The sequence below is a fragment of the Nomascus leucogenys genome, chromosome 5 (genome assembly GCF_006542625.1).
Source record: "Nomascus leucogenys isolate Asia chromosome 5, Asia_NLE_v1, whole genome shotgun sequence".
Taxonomy (NCBI): domain Eukaryota; kingdom Metazoa; phylum Chordata; class Mammalia; order Primates; family Hylobatidae; genus Nomascus; species Nomascus leucogenys.
Genome location: NC_044385.1, coordinates 91735649 through 91753865, shown reverse-complemented (window position 1 = coordinate 91753865; position 18217 = coordinate 91735649). Strand labels below are relative to the sequence as shown.

Genomic DNA, 18217 nt, shown 5'->3' with positions numbered 1-18217 from the left:
AAAAATAAGAAGACAGTGGAAGAAGAAGAGGGAGAAGAGGTAGGGAAGGAAGAAAATTATGAGGGCTTATAACGAAAATTTTATTTAAATAGTGTCTAAGTTTATATGTGCCTCACTACTAAATAGAAACTTTAGAGAGTCATAGGAAACCCACTGGCTTAGAGGTAGATGTACTTCTTTCTTTATTACTGAATTTTCTAATTTTCTTAATCAGCATGTAATTTTTTGTGCATAAAGCCATTCTGGTATTTTAAAGAGCTTTATATAAGTATTTCTATTTTTTCCAGATTCTAAAATTTTACAAAAGCCTAGATTTTGCCACTTTTCAAACACTCAACACATTGTAAATTAATGCACCATTTTCTTGTTAAAATCAGCCTTGCATAAAATGATCTGTAGCTGAACAGGAGCAATAGCAAAGGTGTGAACTACTTCAAGGAATGGCTAACTTCAGAGCCCAAATGAGAACATTTAAATGCTAAAATTTTTAGCAACAGCAAACAGATGTTTCTTCAAAATATCTTTTTTTTTTTCCTGTTTTCCAAACTCCTTTTTCTCCATACATTTACTTTTTCATTCTTCAAGCTTGGACTTTTCTGCCACTTTACCAATTTTCAGTGCCCATTCATCCTTGAAATGTTTCATTTTAACTTCTCCATCTCTCTTCCTCTGCAGTAATTGCAATGTAAGTTGGGTATATGGTTCTGCTCTAAAAAATGAATTCAATATTAATGACATGTACCAGGCTGATGGCACTGCAAACCGAAGGCCATTGTTTTAATCACAGCAACTCACACATCAAACAACACATATCACAGTTGCCTGAACAACTATTCTCAATTCTCAATGATTAACCCTTTGGCATAAAACATAGTGTTAATTTTTAAAATGACTGCATGATATAGGTATATGCTTGACAATACATATTGTATTGATGATGACAATCAAATAGTCAATAGACACTATTGAATTTGAATGGCTCACAAAGTCAGAAATCTACCTATTAATTGTAAATTCCAATAAAATTTGTGATTGCACAGAAATTAACTCTCAAAAAGAGCGCAAACACATTTCAAAGACAACTTAGATGATTCTAATATCATCATTAGCAAATTATATACTCTATAGCAAACATAAAGCTCTAGCAATGTATCTCTTTAAATATAAATGGAAATAAAATTATCCTTTCTCATCCATAAGTGATTATTTGTATTGACAATTTGCCAACTCCAGGATAGTTTTACTACTGTCTAAAATATCACCTCATCCCCACAAACATCAACTGATGGTGGTTTCATGAAGTTAATAGAACAAAAACGGGCCGAAGTCTCAGGACGCCTGGATTTAAGTAAGGCACATCTTCTAAGTGAACTAAATGTATGAACTTGTACACATTTCTAAAGTTTTCTGGGCATTACTTCAGCCAACTGTAAAACAGTGGTAAATAATCACAAAGATGCCATGCTCTCCTAATATTCTCTGACTAAAATGGCCATGGGCTTTTGTATCTGTAGCAAAATCCCCATGGATAATTAGAGAAATCTTGATAGTCTGTCACAATATATCTTTAAAAGAATATGACCCTTTGTGAGTAGTTAGAATGAGGAACTTTCTCTATGTTGTCATTTGATATAGCCCTGAACTGAGTCTCTTTCTAAATTATGATCACATCATAAAACTTCACCCCACCATTAGAGTTTACTTTGTACTTTAATGTGTTTTGCATATCAAGATTCTCCTTAGAAAGTAAATTACCTTAGGACACATCATACTTTATGTCTGCCATTAGCGAATATAGAAATGCAGATTGGTTTTTAATCAAAACTTACAAGATAGAACATAATATATACATAGAGCTAGAGCCTTGCCTTTAAGGAACGGAAGGGGATCAAAGAAGGAAAGAACAATGCCTAGCTGCTAACTCAAGTGTTTGGTGGACTAAATAGATTACATTTATCAAGGATTAATGTGGTTATGAGATAACTGGAATTTTAATTATGTGAGGTAAACAATGACTGAAGGGAGATTTAATTTGAAGGGAAAAAAATAGTAGAGAATGGAGCTTGATATCATTAAATATTAGAATAACTATCATGAGACTGAGGGATTAATATCTAAGGATTATAATCAATACAAATGGGTAGAAATTACAGGAGGGAATTACAATGAAATGTTGACATAAACTTCTTTATAGTTATTTGAAGACAGAATCGTGTTTATAAAGATAGCAGTGTCTTCATTCTTAGAAATTTTATATAAAGTTTGAAAAGTCATTGTCAGAATTTTTTGTAGACAAGATGCTTGCCTGAAATGAGCATTTAGATTAATATTCCATAAAAATAGTTTTTAACCTGGATCAAACTAATCATAACCCTTATTGGAATATGATGTGGTAATTATAATTTAACATACTTTTACCTTTAATTTATAGTATTTTTTGCTAAACCATATCTCATAAATGAATTCCCAGCTTACCTATATGAAATATTGACTTTACCTTTATAGAAAGTTAAATTTAGTACAACCTTTGTCAGGAAAGCAATGTTCCTATTATAAATACATATGAACTTCACTTGAATTATAGCAATTAATTATTTTAACAAACATGAGGGTGTACTATCATTGTTATTTTACAGGTGAGAAAATATAGCATCAAAATTGAAATAACTTATCCAAGACTACAAATTTAGAAAACAGTTGTGGCCCAGTCTTTTATAACTTTAGAATCTTTGTCTGAAAATTCTTACCATTTCTTTCCTTATGATGTCAAATATGCATGGTGTTTCTTGAGCAAACTTTCAAGCAAAGATCTTTAAAAATAGAAGAGACAACAAGCTATCTAAATGATTCAGTTACTTTTTTATATAAAAACACTGGGGTGGATAAATTATCCCTGAAATTTCTTTCTGCCTTTATGATGGTGAGATAAACTGAAAAAAAATTAAATACAATGAAGAAATTTGCACACTGTTATTAGATGAAAAGATTCTTGCAGTAACTTGTTATAGAAGCCTGTGAAAAGCAGAATTGATTTTTATCAGTCTGATATTGCTCAGAGGAAATAGTCACTGCTTAACAGAGAAGAATGAGCTAAATTGCCTCTAAGCTGCCTTCATCTATATGAATATAGAAGCCAAATTTTAACTACTTTTCCTGGAAAAGATACATATGATGAACATTAAAATAAAATACACATGGTCTTTTCAGAAATTTAACAATTTTCTTCAAGCCAGCAACTCTGCCAATTTGCTAAGAAACAAGAATTTTAAGAAATGTTAAGTTCTAAATACAAGGCTATGAGAAAAAGTCTAGCATTACCATACATATCTCAAGATGGTTTTGGATTGAGTATTTTAATTTTTTGAAATAGCCAACAGCTTGTTGGGAGATAACCTAAATTAAGAGTTGCTGCCATGAGAATAATTGCATTTTCCCACTTATTGACATTGTCTAACATTAAATCTGCATTCATTATGGACCAGTGAGATATGCCGTTTTAGTTGTTTTTTTTCTGGTTATAGAAAAATAGTAGAAACTATTAAATATAGACAGAAAAATTATACCCTCAATGGATTGAAGCACTAATAAATCATAGAGTAACAGTGTAGGCCTAGTCTTACCCACTTTTCAAATTTTTTTATTCTTTTACTAGTAGCTATTTCATATAAACCTTATGCTGTAATCACATTCAGTAGAGTTTGGGGGACTATTGGATTAACTCAAGCTGTCTTTTCCAAAAAGTAAAACATAAAAATGCAGTGTCCATGATCTTTAATAATTATGTGATCAGATTCCACAAGTGAGGCCACTGAATTTCTCTTTCAATTTTCTTTGGTTTTCCTTTATATTATTGGAGAAAGTTTATATTGGCTTATAAATATGATTTGCAGACACTGCAAAGCTCTTCAGTTTATTAAGGTTTTCTGGTAAAAGGCTCATGACTGACACTGGAAACCCGTCATGTTGCTTCTTTTTGCTACCTGAGTTCATGGAGATGTTCTGAGAGCATGGCATATACTTTCTGAACATTCCTAAGTGAAAGCTGCCTAAGCACCCTGAAGAAATACTTCCAAAATATTATTTTTGTATGCTCTTCTTTCCTCCATTACTTTGTTTTGCATCTTAGAAATAGAACCAGTAAGTTGAAGCAGGAGAAAAAAATTGGAGATAACGATTTATATCACTCCTCTTCAAACTACGTAATGTGAATATTTAATATTTCCAGAATTCCTTAAAGTTAGAAAAAAAATAACTGGACAATCATATTATTGAAAAATCAGATAACTTCTTCCATCCTGCTTTAGTCACATTCAATAAAAACTGAATACCTTCTTTTTCAAAATCTGCAATTTGAGCTGAGATATTAATTCATTTAGGGGTCAAGGCTGCAGTGAGCCATGATCATGCCACTGCACTCCAACCTGGTCAACAGAGCAAGACCTTGTCTCAAAAAATGAATAAAATATAAAAATAAATAAATAAATATAAACAACGTTTTAATATATAATACACGTTTGAATGTACCTTAGTGTTTTTCTTAGAATAAATATCAAAAGATAATGCATGGTCTACAAATACATGACAATGATGGCAGATAATGATAGTAATATCTTGATGGAGAAGAAATCAGATTTTCTTTAAGCTTAACATTTAAAAAACACAATTGTCCACCTAAAATTTAGAGAAAATAGAAACACTAGCTAAATGTATACCATTAGAAGCTACAGTCGCTCTTTGGCTACTTAAAACAATGCCATAGATTCCAATAGCTGGACACATGTCAACAGAGACAAGGAACAGTTGATAATAGATGAGTCTCTCTATCTAGTCGTTTAGCATGTTAAATGAGAGCCACTTCATTGTAGGATAACATCTCTTGTTTATGTCATTCCTTCCTTCCTTTCTCCCTCAGTACCTTTCTCCCTTCCTTCTTTCCTTCCTTCCTTTTCTTCTTCATTGATGATAGCTATTTTATTACTAGGCCTTATACTAAGAAGCAAGATACAGTGGCAAATGCAATAGTTGTAACTCTGTTCTTCATAGAATTTAGAGTCTAAAGTGGGAGTCAGACAGCTATCAAATTTGCATACAAAAAACTCTACAATTTTGTACATTGTAAATTATATAATATTATGGTAAGTACGATGGAGCCAATGGCCAAATATTTTGAAATAGATTAATAGTAATAGCAAATACAGTAACAGCATTAGACAGGGTTAAGAAGGCTTCTCTAAGAAAGTAGCACTTAAATTGATACTTGAATAATGATGAATAGACATCCATAAAAAAGAATGGGGGTATGCGGGAGAATGATTCATGCAAGAGAACAGCATAAACAAACAGAATCAAACACTCCAGTATGTGAAAGATGAGCAGTGTGGATAAATGGTTGTAAGTAGAAGAGTGAATTGGCTTGAAGTTGCAGAAATAGGCATAGGCCATATCAGGCAAGTCTTGCAATCTAAATTAAAGCATTTGAATTCTTGTCTAAGTGCAATGGAGAACAACTGAAATGCTAGGAAAAGGAGTTATAAGATCTATTTTATATTCATTTTAAATATCAATAAGTTTTGTATGGAAAGTGAGCAAGAATGAAAGGGAGAGACTAATTAGTGGCCTATTCAACTCATCCAGGTCGGTATCGGTGGCCAGGACTAGTAAAGCAGAGAGGTAGGAAATTGTGAAGAATGCAAGATCCATCTTAGAGGCACTTTGGCAGGATTAGTGATAAATGATATGGGTGTTTTTTTAAGAAGAAAGAGTAGATTCTTCAGTATGTAGATTGTGTAACTCAGCAAAGCCATTCACTAAAATGAGGATGTCTGGTTGGGAGAAAGGCAAGTTGAACAGGGAAAATTAAAAATTTGTTGTTGAGTATGTCAAATTTTAACTTAGTTTTTTTGTTTCTTGGATTGTCTATACATTAAAAGGGAGACTTACATTGATCATATGCATTTAATTGGAATATAGTCTTGGGAAGGAAATGTTACTCTGTTAGCTTTCTTGGGCTGCCATAATAAATTACTATAAACTGGGGGACTCCAAAGAAACAGAAATTTATTCCTTCCCATCTTTGGAGGCTACATGTCCAAATTCAAGGAATTGGCAAGGCCTTGCTTCCTCTGAAGCCTCAAGTAGAGAATCCTTGCTTGTTTCTTCCAGCTTCTGGCAGCACTAGATGTCCCTTGGTTTGTGGCAGCATAACTGCAATTTATTCCTACATTCTTACATGGTCTGTGTGTTTCTGTGTCTTCATGTGACATTCTGCTCTATGTGTGTGTTTCTCTTTCCTTTTCTTGTAAAGACAGCACTAATATTGGATTAAGAGCCCACCTTACTCCAGTATGACCCCATCTTAACTATTAACATTGGCAGTGACACTACAGTGATGTTTCACTTAGTGATAGGGATACATTCTTAGAAATGCATTATTAGGTGATTTTTGTCATTGTGTGAACATGTTAAGTTCAGTATACAGTAACAGCATTAGATAGGATAGTTAAAGAAGGCTTCTCTAAGAAAGTAGCACTTAAATTGATACTTGAATAATGATGATGAGACATCCATGAAAAAGAATGATTGTGGGTATAGGGGAGAATGATTCACACAAGAGAACAGCATAATCAAACAGAATCAAATACTCCAATATGTGAAAGATGAGCAGTGTGGATAGAGGGTAGTAAGTAGAAGGGTGAATTGGCTCTTCCACAGTGTAGTATACTGTAACGTCTATGTAGAGTATACTTCCATAGATGGTATAGTCTACTGCACACCTAGGCTGTATGGTATAGCCTATTGCTCCCAGGCTACAAACTTGTACAGCATGTTATTGTGCTGAATTCTGTAAGCAATTGTAGCACAATGGTATTTGTGTCTCTAAATGTAGGAAACATACAGTAAAGGCATGGTATTATAATCTTAATGGACCACTGTTCTATATGAGATCTGTCATTGACCAAAATGTTGTTATGTGGTACACAATTTTATTTCCAAATAAGGCCACATTCTGAGATACTGAGAGTCAGGGCTTCAACATACTTTTCTGTGAGACACAATTCAACTCGTAATAGAGCCACCTATCAAGAGAGCACAGAGAGAAAAGAAACAAAGCTTGGAAATGCACATTTGTGGAATTTCAATGTGTAGATTTCTTTTGGTGGAGACACCAATAAAGGTTGTGGAGTGTTAGCTAGAAGGAAGTCAGCCTGTATTTCCACCACATTAAAATAAGAGAATGATTTAAGGTAGGAATGGTAAAGAGCTTCAAGTCTATTGCAAGGAGTAACAGGAAGGCAGAAATAGTCCTTAGCAAGAAATGTAACTCAACACTATTCAATAAAGCAAGAAAATGTGAAGTATTTTAAAAAGATTAACAAAAAAACTATTATTAAAAATATTGTTAAGTAATTTAGGTGTTGGTGTGCTCTGGACACTCAATAATGAATAACAGCCAATTTCTAAGATTAAAGGGATCCTCTCTGGCTAATTAGCCGTCTGTTTTCTATGTATATGTTAGAATGGGGAAAGCCTCCATCAATCTCACTCTGGAAGGAAATAAATTTGAACTTTGATTTTACGTTACGAACAAAAATAAATTCTATCATCCCTAGTCACATAAATGTAGAAAATAAAGCAAATAAAAATGTGAAAATATAATATAGAAGCTTAACTTTATAATCTAAAGATTGAGGATTTAAAAAAATACAGAAATGTTGAAAATTATTTCAGAAAATATAAAAACATTTGAATATGTAAAAAGTATCCAAAATATGGCAAGAGATGTAAACAGCATCAAGAGTCAAAAAATTGGCCTTAGTATTTCTAATGCTAAAACTTACAATACATAAGAATTTCTACTAAACTAATTTTACAATGATAAAAAATGAAGGCTTAGAGCAGGAGTGGTATAAGGTGGAGAAAACAAGACAAATATGTATATTTTAAAAATAATATCACATTATTTTATTCAAGTAAAAGCATGTGTGTAGCACACATGCATATATATCTATAGAAAGAGAAACAGACAATTATAGTCTATGAATAGTACTTAATTTAGGGCGATAAGAACTTAACAAGTTTATTTTCTTTAACATATCAATATATGCAATTTGAAAATAAAGCAGAGGAAAGCAATACATGTTTTGTGGTGAAAAACTGAGCAGATCCAGCTTTTCCAGGTATTTTGCAGGGTGTTCAGTTCCCTCTATCTTGTACTAGTGTTTATTCAATCTGCTAAACATTCATGACCCTTGTCTGAGCTAGGGTTTAAAAATGAAAACTATACTTGCTCTTATGGGACTTGTATTCGAATGGATAGAATAGATCTGAAAACAAATGCATTATTTTCTACTGCAATAAGCACCATAGGCCGGGCACGGTGGCTCACACCTGTAATCTCAGCACTTTGGGAGGCCGAGGCGGGCGGATCACCTAAGGTCAGGAGATCGAGACCATCCTGGCTAACATGGCGAAACCCCCTCTCTACTAAAAATACAGAAAATTAGCCGGGCGTGGTGGCGGGCGCTTGTAGTCCCAGCAACTCGGGAGGCTGAGGCAGGAGAATGGCGTGAACCCAGGAGGTGGGGCTTGCAGTGAGCCGAGATCATGCCACTGCACTCCAGCCTGGGTGACAGAGTGAAACTCCATCTCAAAAATAAAAAAAAAATAAAAAAATAAGCACCATAATGTGAATCAAGAACTTTACAGATAAAGATTTTTTTATAACTCTCTTTTCTTTCTTTTGTCAACTCACACATATTTTGGCCCTAGACAATTTTTATTTCTAAACTGCAAATCTTGTCTTAAAGTTAATAAAACAGGGAAATGTACAGGATATTTAAAGGTTGGATTAATAAATGAAAACAGTAATAAAAATTAACCCTCCTAAACATGTGAATAAAACATGGAGATCACAAAAAGGTATGTATTTTAATTAATATATGCATTTTTCACTGTATTAAAAATGTAACTCCATGTTTCTCATGATAGTTCATAAATATGGCTCAATTTAGTAATGATAAGATGTAACTCATTATAAGACAGGTCAATGCAATGTTCTATTGAACCCAAGTTACAGTGTATGTCATTTATGTGCCTTGTTTGGGAGAGGAATAACTCAAATTGAAGCAAATTGGGTGATTTCTCTAGCTCTCCAAAACTACCAAATGAAGAACAATATTCTACAGCATTGCTTTCTCTGTATTATATGCAATGAAATAGGCAGAAAATTAATAAAAAACCATGACAAATATGGTTTCACATTTATTCAGTATAGTTGTAAAATACTCCACAAGAAGATCTATAGAACTGAGGAAGTGGAAAATATTCTCCCATCACGTTCTTGCACTCTCTACATAAAGCTGGTTTGAAGGAGGAATTGCTCAGTAAATAGTTTCTACAGAAGCAGTTTAACCAGTTTCCTAGGGAGCATAGTTGCTTAGGAAACTCAGATATACTATGGCACACAGGCTGTGACTAGACACCTGCTGGTGTACATAGCTTTGCCCTGCCATTTTTACCCATTTCTTCTCTCTCTCCTGGCTGTGCTCTCATATGGCAGAAGTGCAAAGTTGGGAAACCAGTGCAGTTCTTGGCGCTAGGTGGAGGAAATAAAATTGCTCATCGGTTTACTATAAAGACCACCTTTGGTAGATAAATTTGTTTTTGAGAGCAGATTAGGCAACATGTTTTCTACCCTGCAAACACTTTCCATTGATCATTGGGATAATCTCTGAGGATTTACCATAATTATATTCTTTGGAAGCCCTGGCACATTAAGAAATGGTAATTGAATTTCATGAGAGCCATTTTCAAATCTCTGCTCATTTGAGAAAATAAAATCAAGGACATAGGTATATAAGGTATACTATAAACCTCAGGCTAGTCAACTAAAAAAGAATCATGTGTTTCCTTCGAAATATATAATTCATAAATATAAAATATATGTCAGGGTACCCCTTTGAGATATTTCAGCCAATAAATAATTCTGGTGTTAAATAACTTTTTATTTTTATATAAAATAAATGTTGCTTAAACATCAAGTTTTATATGGTTTTTATCCTTCTATCTATATAATTAAATGGGCTTTATAATGGCTTTTGTAGATTGGCACCTCATTTTTGGTTGATATCCCTTTAAAATGTGAAATAATGATGGTAATGTGGGAATGTGTGCTGGAAACATGACTTGTGGTCTCTGACACCAGGCTGCCACATTTAGCAGCTGTTCAGTAAACATGAGGAACTAAGCAACAGAACACAAGCCGTTGGACTGGGGACCCCTAGATGACACAGCATTATAAAAAGAGACAAAAAAATAAACTTTTCAATTAACCAAGGGAAATCCCTTAGGTCTGAGGCTCAGCATTATCCACGGCTTCTGCATTCTGTCTGTGAAACTTTTAGAGACAGGCAATCACAACTTTGTCTGGCAAATGTTCTATGGTAGCAGATTATAGTAAAATTAGTGATATTTTAGCAGTCAACAATCTCAGATATTGAGAGAGTAGAAGAGAGAGAAAGAGTGGCCTAAAAACTGAGTTCACATTACTATCGAGTTGAAGTGGAGTTTAAATAGTTTTACTTAATGTTTAAATTTCCAATTAATTTTGTGTGCTTTGAAAGTTAATGGAATCCTGAGACCCTATTGTTACCACACTACTTGCTTAGGATCCCATCAAACTTCTGATTTGCGTCTTCTTTTTATGTCAAGGTTTCCCTGCACATAAAACACTCATGGGCATTTCCATCTTTCTAAAAAAAAAAAAAGCAAAGGTCTTACAGTGGCCTACATGCCCCTCGGCAGTCTGGCCTCTCTTTCCCACCTCCCTTTTGCACCCTGCCTGGCCTCCGCACTCTTTCCTTGTGTGCTCTGCATGTTCCTGCCTCAGATCCTTTGCCTTTTTATTCTTTCTGGCTTCAAAACTCATCCCCAAATAGTTGATGGTTCACTTCCTCAGTTCCTTCAGGATGCTGTTGAAACGTCATCTTCTTAAGAATGCCATTTTTTATTCCCTTGTCTAGATGCCAGGCCTCAGCCCTTTTTATCCCTTTTATCTCCCTTTACCTTTCTAATCATTTTCTTCTTAGCATGCATCATTACATGACATACACACTTATTATTTTGTTCAATTTACCAAACAGAATATAAGTTGCAAGAAGTCAGAGGCTCTTTATCTTATTCACTGCTGTACTCTAAACATCCAGAAAACTTCCTGGAACCTAGCAGATGATCAAAATATTAGTGATTTGGATGAATGAAGAGTAACAAACAGGATATTGTTCATAATCCTCTGGAGTTACCTTAGATAACCTACTTACTTTCTCAGATTTTCTTGTTGTCTCTTTTCATGAAAGAGAGCAGAGAACCGACTTCAAAGTATTCCTCAATAACAGATATTCATCTTTCAAGTGACCCCCCCCATTGTATTAAAAAAGACAGTTTATCTATCCTTCTTAAGGACTTTAAAATTAAACATATGCAACTCTTTGTCTTATTAATTGACATTGAGGCCGTAAGGGAAAAAAGTGCTGAAAATAACCAAAGCATGCTAATCTATGTGTAATAGTCTATGCTATGGGACACGGTCTGCTTTGGTTGTTTGCTACTTTTAAAAATCAGGTGTTAGAAATAAATATATTACTGCTGTAATGATTTAAACAATACTAAGTATGAGGTGGGGGGCGCACGATAAAGTTTCTTGTCTTAGCTTGAATTTCCTCAAACACAGACTTGAGATGAGGCATTGTGTGCAAATAGTTTGAGAAGGGATGCCAGGGTGCAGGAGGGAAGAACTAAGGAGAGTGAGGCAGGGAGGAAGGAAACAACAATACTAACGTGCATTTTTGAGTTTATTGTTATGGGCAACAGATGCTTCTAGGAAGCAAATAGGATGCTTTTCAAGATTGTCCAATCCAATAATTTATCCATTAGCTTTCACTTCAATTGATCAAAAATTGCTTCTTCAGAGTATTTATTCCTGTCTTTTTGAGTTGCACTTTCTGTGGGCCCTTCCTGCTTTGTTCTTGGCAGAAATCATGGGGGAGAGATGGAGGATGGACAGACAGCTGAGATATTAGTAATAAAGGGACGAAAAGCGCACCCTGAACTCAATCCATATGCACCCTGCATTAAATCTTCTCAGTTACTTAGTCTTCATGGTCTCTACAAATGACATAATATGCAGTGGTCAGCGAAATAAGCTACAGAAGCTACAATCACCTTTACTCCAACTAGCCCCCAGGTTGTTAGTGATATTTTTCATCTCACATTTCTACCACCAATTCTAGATATGCCAGCCCTTCAAGCAGCATTTCATCTGGTCTTCATTGCTTGCCTGATGGAGTGACCCAGACCTTCATCTCTGAGAAGTCCAAGCCCTTGAGATCCTTAACCCTAACTTCAATTGCTCCAGTTGTTTTTTCCCCATTATGCTAGGCATGAAAGACTACCAGAGGCCCAAGAGGATGTTCCGATATCAACACATACTCCCTGCCACCATTATGTAATAGAGAACCCTGTTCCACTGTGTTCCCTACTACAAATATTCTCACCTCTCATGCCTCAGAAACCAAGACATCTAATCCATCAGAGCCTAAGATTTCAGAGAAAGGAAGCATAAATTCCTCACAGGTGACTGGCAGTGGTGGTGAGAAACGTGTCTTCTTTCATCAATGAACTTGTATGTTCTACCGTGCGATTCAAATTTCATATTTCAAGAAATCATTTCAGTGCATACACTGTATTCTTGCAGACAACACCGCAACCCTGAGGACTGTTTTGTTGGACACGGTACCATAGTTGAGTCTTTAATAAGACGTCCCATTATACCATTAGCCTGATAATTCTGGATAATATGACATGGGATAGAATCAGTGGATCTCATAGTCATGTTCTCATTGTCACCCTGTCTTTTATATAAAATGGATCTTTTAAACTGAAATGTTGTCACATGTTATAAATCTTAGATGTTGGTGTTGTCAGTAAAACTACGGGCAAGGAAGGAAAATCAGTAATAAAGTAAGAGCTAATTCTGTTTTGGATGAAATGCTTCCCTCCAGGATACAAGGACTGGAAATAATTACCTTCTCATGAGCAACTGAATTAGTCTCCTTGGAGCCATTAGCACCATTTCATGGGCTCAGCATTGATATCTGTTTTGTAAACTTTAGACTTTTCAAACATGAGTGGAAGGTAGATCTTGTTTTTCGAAAAGAAGCTTAAATCACTGGACCCATGCACAGCTTTTCTTTCTACTACCACACTTATCATATTCATGGCTTCTTCCACAAACACTGGTAGTGAAGGACATAAGATGGCTGATGCCCACTTAATGGGCCATCCTGTCTATATGGTGTTTTGCGTATGTGTTTTTTTTAGATGAAATCTTGCTCTTGTTCCCTGGAATGGAGTGCAATGGTGCGATCTCGGCTCACTGCAACCTCCACCTCCCGAGTTTAAGTGATTCTCCTGCCTCAGCCTCCTGAGTAGCTGGGATTACAGGTGCTTGCCACCACACCTGGCTAATTTTTGTATTTTTAGTAGAGACAGGGTTTCACCATGTTGGCCAGGCTGGTCTCGAACTCCTGACCTCAGGTGATCCGCCCACGTCAGCCTCCCAAAGTGCTGTGATTACAGGTGTGAGCCACCATGCCCTGCCAGTCTATATGGTTTTTGAACATGTCCTATGTGATGTATAGACTGTAGTGGTCATTAACCTGAGGCACAAAAATCTTTTTTTTTTTTTTCTTTTTTGAGATGGAGTTTTGCTCTGCTGCCTAGGCTGATGTGCAGTGGCACAATCTCGGCTCACTGCAACCTCTGCCTTCTAGGTTGGGGCAATTCTCCTGCCTCAGCCTCCCATGTAGCTGTGACTACAGGCATGTGCAACTACGTCTGGCTAATTTTTGTGTTTTTAGTAGGGACAGGGTCTTGCCATGTTGGCCAGGCTTGTCTTGAACTTGTGACCTCAGGTGATCCGCACCCCCCTCGGCCTCCCAAAGTGTTAGGATTACAGGCATGAGCCACTGCTTCCAGCCTTGAGGCACAAAAATCTTAACCAGCATAAATCTGAGTACCGCTCCTCCAGGCATCTTTGATTCTGAACTCCTCATCTCACTCCTCTCAAGGCCCTCACCAACTGGCTAGACAACTGAGTGACCAAGTTACTCCTCCAAGGTCTGCTCACAATGAGGATTCCCCTTGACACCAGCCTTTAGTGTCACTTCATGTTGTGTGTTGAATTGTGTCTCCCCAAATTATTCGGTTGGTGCAAAAGTTATTGCAGTTTTTTCAATTACTTTCAATGGCAAAAAACACAATTACTTTTGCACCAACCTACATAGGTTGAAGTTATAACTCTTGGGACCTGTGAATGTGACCCTAATCCAGTAACTGTTGTCGTTATAAGAGAAAGGAAAGAAAGGTTTGGATATTGAGACACACACAGGTATAACACCATGTGACAACAGAGGCAGAGATTGGAGCAATGTAGCTGTAAGACAAGATATGCCAAGGATTTCTGACAGCCTCCGGAAGCTAGGATGAGGCAAGGAACACTTGTTTTCTACAGATTTCAGAGGGAGAATGGCCCTGCTGATGCCTTGATTTTAGAGATCTAGCTTCCAGAACAGTGAGAAAATAAATTTCTGCTGTTTCAAACCACCCAGACTATGGTACATTTTTACAAGAGGCCTAGCAAACAAATAAACTCCTCATTGTTCTGTCTTGACATGGTTTTACATTTTCAGCTTGTATTAATTTATCAGGCCAACCCATCTGTGAACTAAGCTTCTGTCAGCCATAAGGTCAGAGATATGAGCTGAGAAAGAGACTTTGTTCAACAATACTGGGCTACCTGCTTATGTAACTTACTTGTGCCCTCTAGATGTTCTCTGGCCAGTTCCAGAAAGTATCATTTTAATTGCATAATGGATTACTTCTATGGCCAGCTGATCTTATGATTTGGTAATTTTATAATGCCAAGATAATGATGGGGATAGTCATTGCCCAATATCTGGTGTCGGGCAGAGTTGCAGCCAATAGTCTGATTACATAATCACTTGATTTTTTGTGATCAGAAATTCATTCACATAGCAGGACCTATTTTAAACACAAAGAATAATTGTGACTGAAGACATGGCCTTGCTACAGTACACTAGCATGAGTTGCAACCTCAAGTTGGAGCTTTCCAGAGACCTTATATAGCTTCTCTGTCTAATGTAGATACCTTTAGCATCATTGCAAATGCTGAGTCATGCAAACAAGCTCAGGGCATCTTGTACATCTTAAAACTGTTTGCAAAGCCTTCATTGCTCCTTGAGCTAAATTTTACTAAAGGGGTTTTTTTTTAATCCTTTAAAATCAATAATTTATTCTTTTTCTAGAACTCCATGCCTCTATATAGAAAACAGACCTATGAAAAGCTTCATTCATTGGCCAATTTGGATTTTCAGGGTCAAGTTTCTTTCTCCCATTTTTCTAATTCTGCAGGCATGTGGGTCTATTCAAGTCAGGGCCTTCTTTGTAGATTACTCTATCCGTAGCCATTAGTTGTCTGATCACAGGTGTCCCAAAATACTGCTGAGAGATAGGGGACATTTTGCTGATTAGGAGTCCCATTCGACTTTTGATCATAACTTAGGAGCTCCAGTAAGACTTTTCTGAATTTGTTGTTATATAGAGTATGTAAAAGCTATTAGTAAAGTGGCAGCTTAATTCATTCTCTGTAAATATTCTTCTTGAGCAAATCTCCACCCAGAGAAAGATGTTCTTGCATCTATGGACATAAACACCATAAAATCCCAAGAAAAGTGAAACTTTATCTTTAACAATGGAGTTCTATCTTCTCTTTCAAGATAAGTAAATGTCTAAAGTGCTCTAAAGAGATGTATATGGTTTCCTGCAACAACTAGTTTTTTATCATGTAAATATATGTATCATGTATAATCTGTATATATATATATCATGTATAATCTGTATATATATATGAGGCAAATATTACATATTTGGTATCATTTCTCAGAAGAAAACCTTGAGGAAATTTTTTTATAATTAGTTTTGAATTTATAGTATATTAAATGCATTCATTTTGGCTACATGTTTTCCAAAAATTTCTGAAGTAATGATGAATAATTAAGTCCATATATGTATATGTTGGCATCGTTCCACTCTGAAAGGCAAATATGTATGACAAGGAGGTTATAGATATAAATGTACATATATATGTATACAATGTATACAAATATATGTATACATATATTTATGTGTGTATGTATAAAATAAATATATATTTATATTTATAATCCTTAATTAATCTACTAATTTGCCATTTAATGTCCCAGGGGTATTAGTTTAAATTCTCTAGCCCTATAAGCAAATTTGCAGAAAAGGCTTCATTTCCTTTTACTAAGAAAAAGCATTTTTTTTTTAATTCCCATTTAATTCGTAGTCTTTTCACTCATACCTGCCCCAGCACAATGCAACCCTCATGTCATACGGACTTGCTGTTCAGAGTGGAATTATGCCAACAAATACTTATATGGACTTAAAGTTTCATCACTACTTCAGAGGTTTTTGGGAAACATGCCCCCAAAATGAATGCATTTTGTATAATACAAAGTCAAAACTAATTATGAAAAAATTTTTCCTCAAGGTTTTTTTCTGAGAAATGATACCAAAAATTGCAATATTTGCTTCCAATCTATTTCTGCATATCACATTAAAATGCAAAACAAATATGTCTGTCATTTGTTAGTAAGAATCCCATGTTTTCTTCTAGAATATGTAGGCAGTAGTTGGGCAAGGTGTGATGTTTCTAGAGTTTAAAAATAATGTTGCAAAAATTTCATGATGTAAGCTTTTAGGTTGAAAAAAGTATGAGCCTTCAAATTGGTTTTTAAATCATAACGAAGTATAGTTTCTTTTTGAATACTTTCCTCAATAATTTTCTATATAAATTGTATATATTTTAGCATTTTTGTTTTAGGTCACTTTCTTCATGTTCATTTTTCATCTCTTTTTATCTTTATTGCTGTCACCAGAAAATGTATTTCAAGTAGAGAGAAGGGTATGGGGTACTTTTTGTCTTCAAATTCTCACCTTTGTCTTCCTTTCTCTCTCCCTTTACTTACACCCCCCTTCATTTCTCTATTTAATTCTCTTAAAACACTATTTTTTATTGATTTTCATTTTTGTGCTATCTAGGTACCAAAGACCAAAAGCCTTCTCAACCAAACTCAACATCTTTTTCTTACCACGTCAAATATTTTTTAAACCAAATTCCTCTTTGCTAATTAATTTAAAAACAGAACATTAGTTGGTCTTTATCCTAAGAATGCATGACACCTACACATACTACTTGCTTTACTTATAGCTATATATTTTGAAAGTAATAAAATATGCTTTTACATGTTTCTGATTCTTGGTTCCGGAGATCCAACTCATTTACACCCAAGAGTTCCATTAAGATCTTCAGAACACTTTACTTGGTATATTCCAAGGAAATTGCTGTAACCACATGTTCATACACACACACAGGTACACTGCTAATATATGTAACTACAAATGTGCATTTTCTAGCTTGCTTGACTGTAATAGGCAAGATTCTCTAATGGCCTCCCAAATTTTCATCCCTGGGCATCTTGTATAGTCCCCTTCCCTTGAGTATGGACTTAACTTATGGATGAGATATCTCTCCCTTTATAAAGCTACTAATTAATTGATTTTGAGTTAATCAAAAGGAAAATGATCTTGGATGGGGTCAACATAGCCAGGTAAGACTTTAAAAAAAGGTGAGACATTAGAGAGATGCTTCCCTGCTGCCTTTGAATACACAGCCTCCATGAGTTCTGCAGCTGTGAGGAGTTGAATTCTTTTAACAATCAGAAAACTGGAAGAGGACCCTGAGCCTCGGATAAGCCCCCAATCCTGGCTGAGACCTTGATGCAGCCATTTGGGAAACAAAGTAGAGAATACCACAAAGCCTTGCAAAAACTTCCGACGTACAGAACTTTGAGATGTGAAAGGATGTTGTTTTAAGCCGCTCAATTTGTGGCAATTTGTTATACATCAATGAAAAATGAGCACACTGAACTGTGGAAGGAAGAACCTCACAGATGCATATGATATATTTTTTCAACATTCTAACTAAATTGATTTCCATTAAAAAAAGCAATTATTAAAATATTAATCGCAGTTAAAGTATTAATACTAATAGCAA

At 35.3% G+C, this 18217-nt stretch overlaps 1 long non-coding RNA gene across 1 annotated transcript; it reads right to left on the bottom strand.

Annotated features, from left to right (window-relative positions):
* Positions 1 to 344: 344 nt before the first annotated feature.
* Positions 345 to 12465, bottom strand: LOC115835107. Its single transcript, XR_004030027.1, has 3 exons — positions 12268 to 12465; positions 2748 to 2810; positions 345 to 709 (listed from the first exon to the last, which is right to left on the bottom strand). It is a non-coding gene; the product is annotated as an uncharacterized LOC115835107 (long non-coding RNA).
* Positions 12466 to 18217: the final 5752 nt, after the last annotated feature.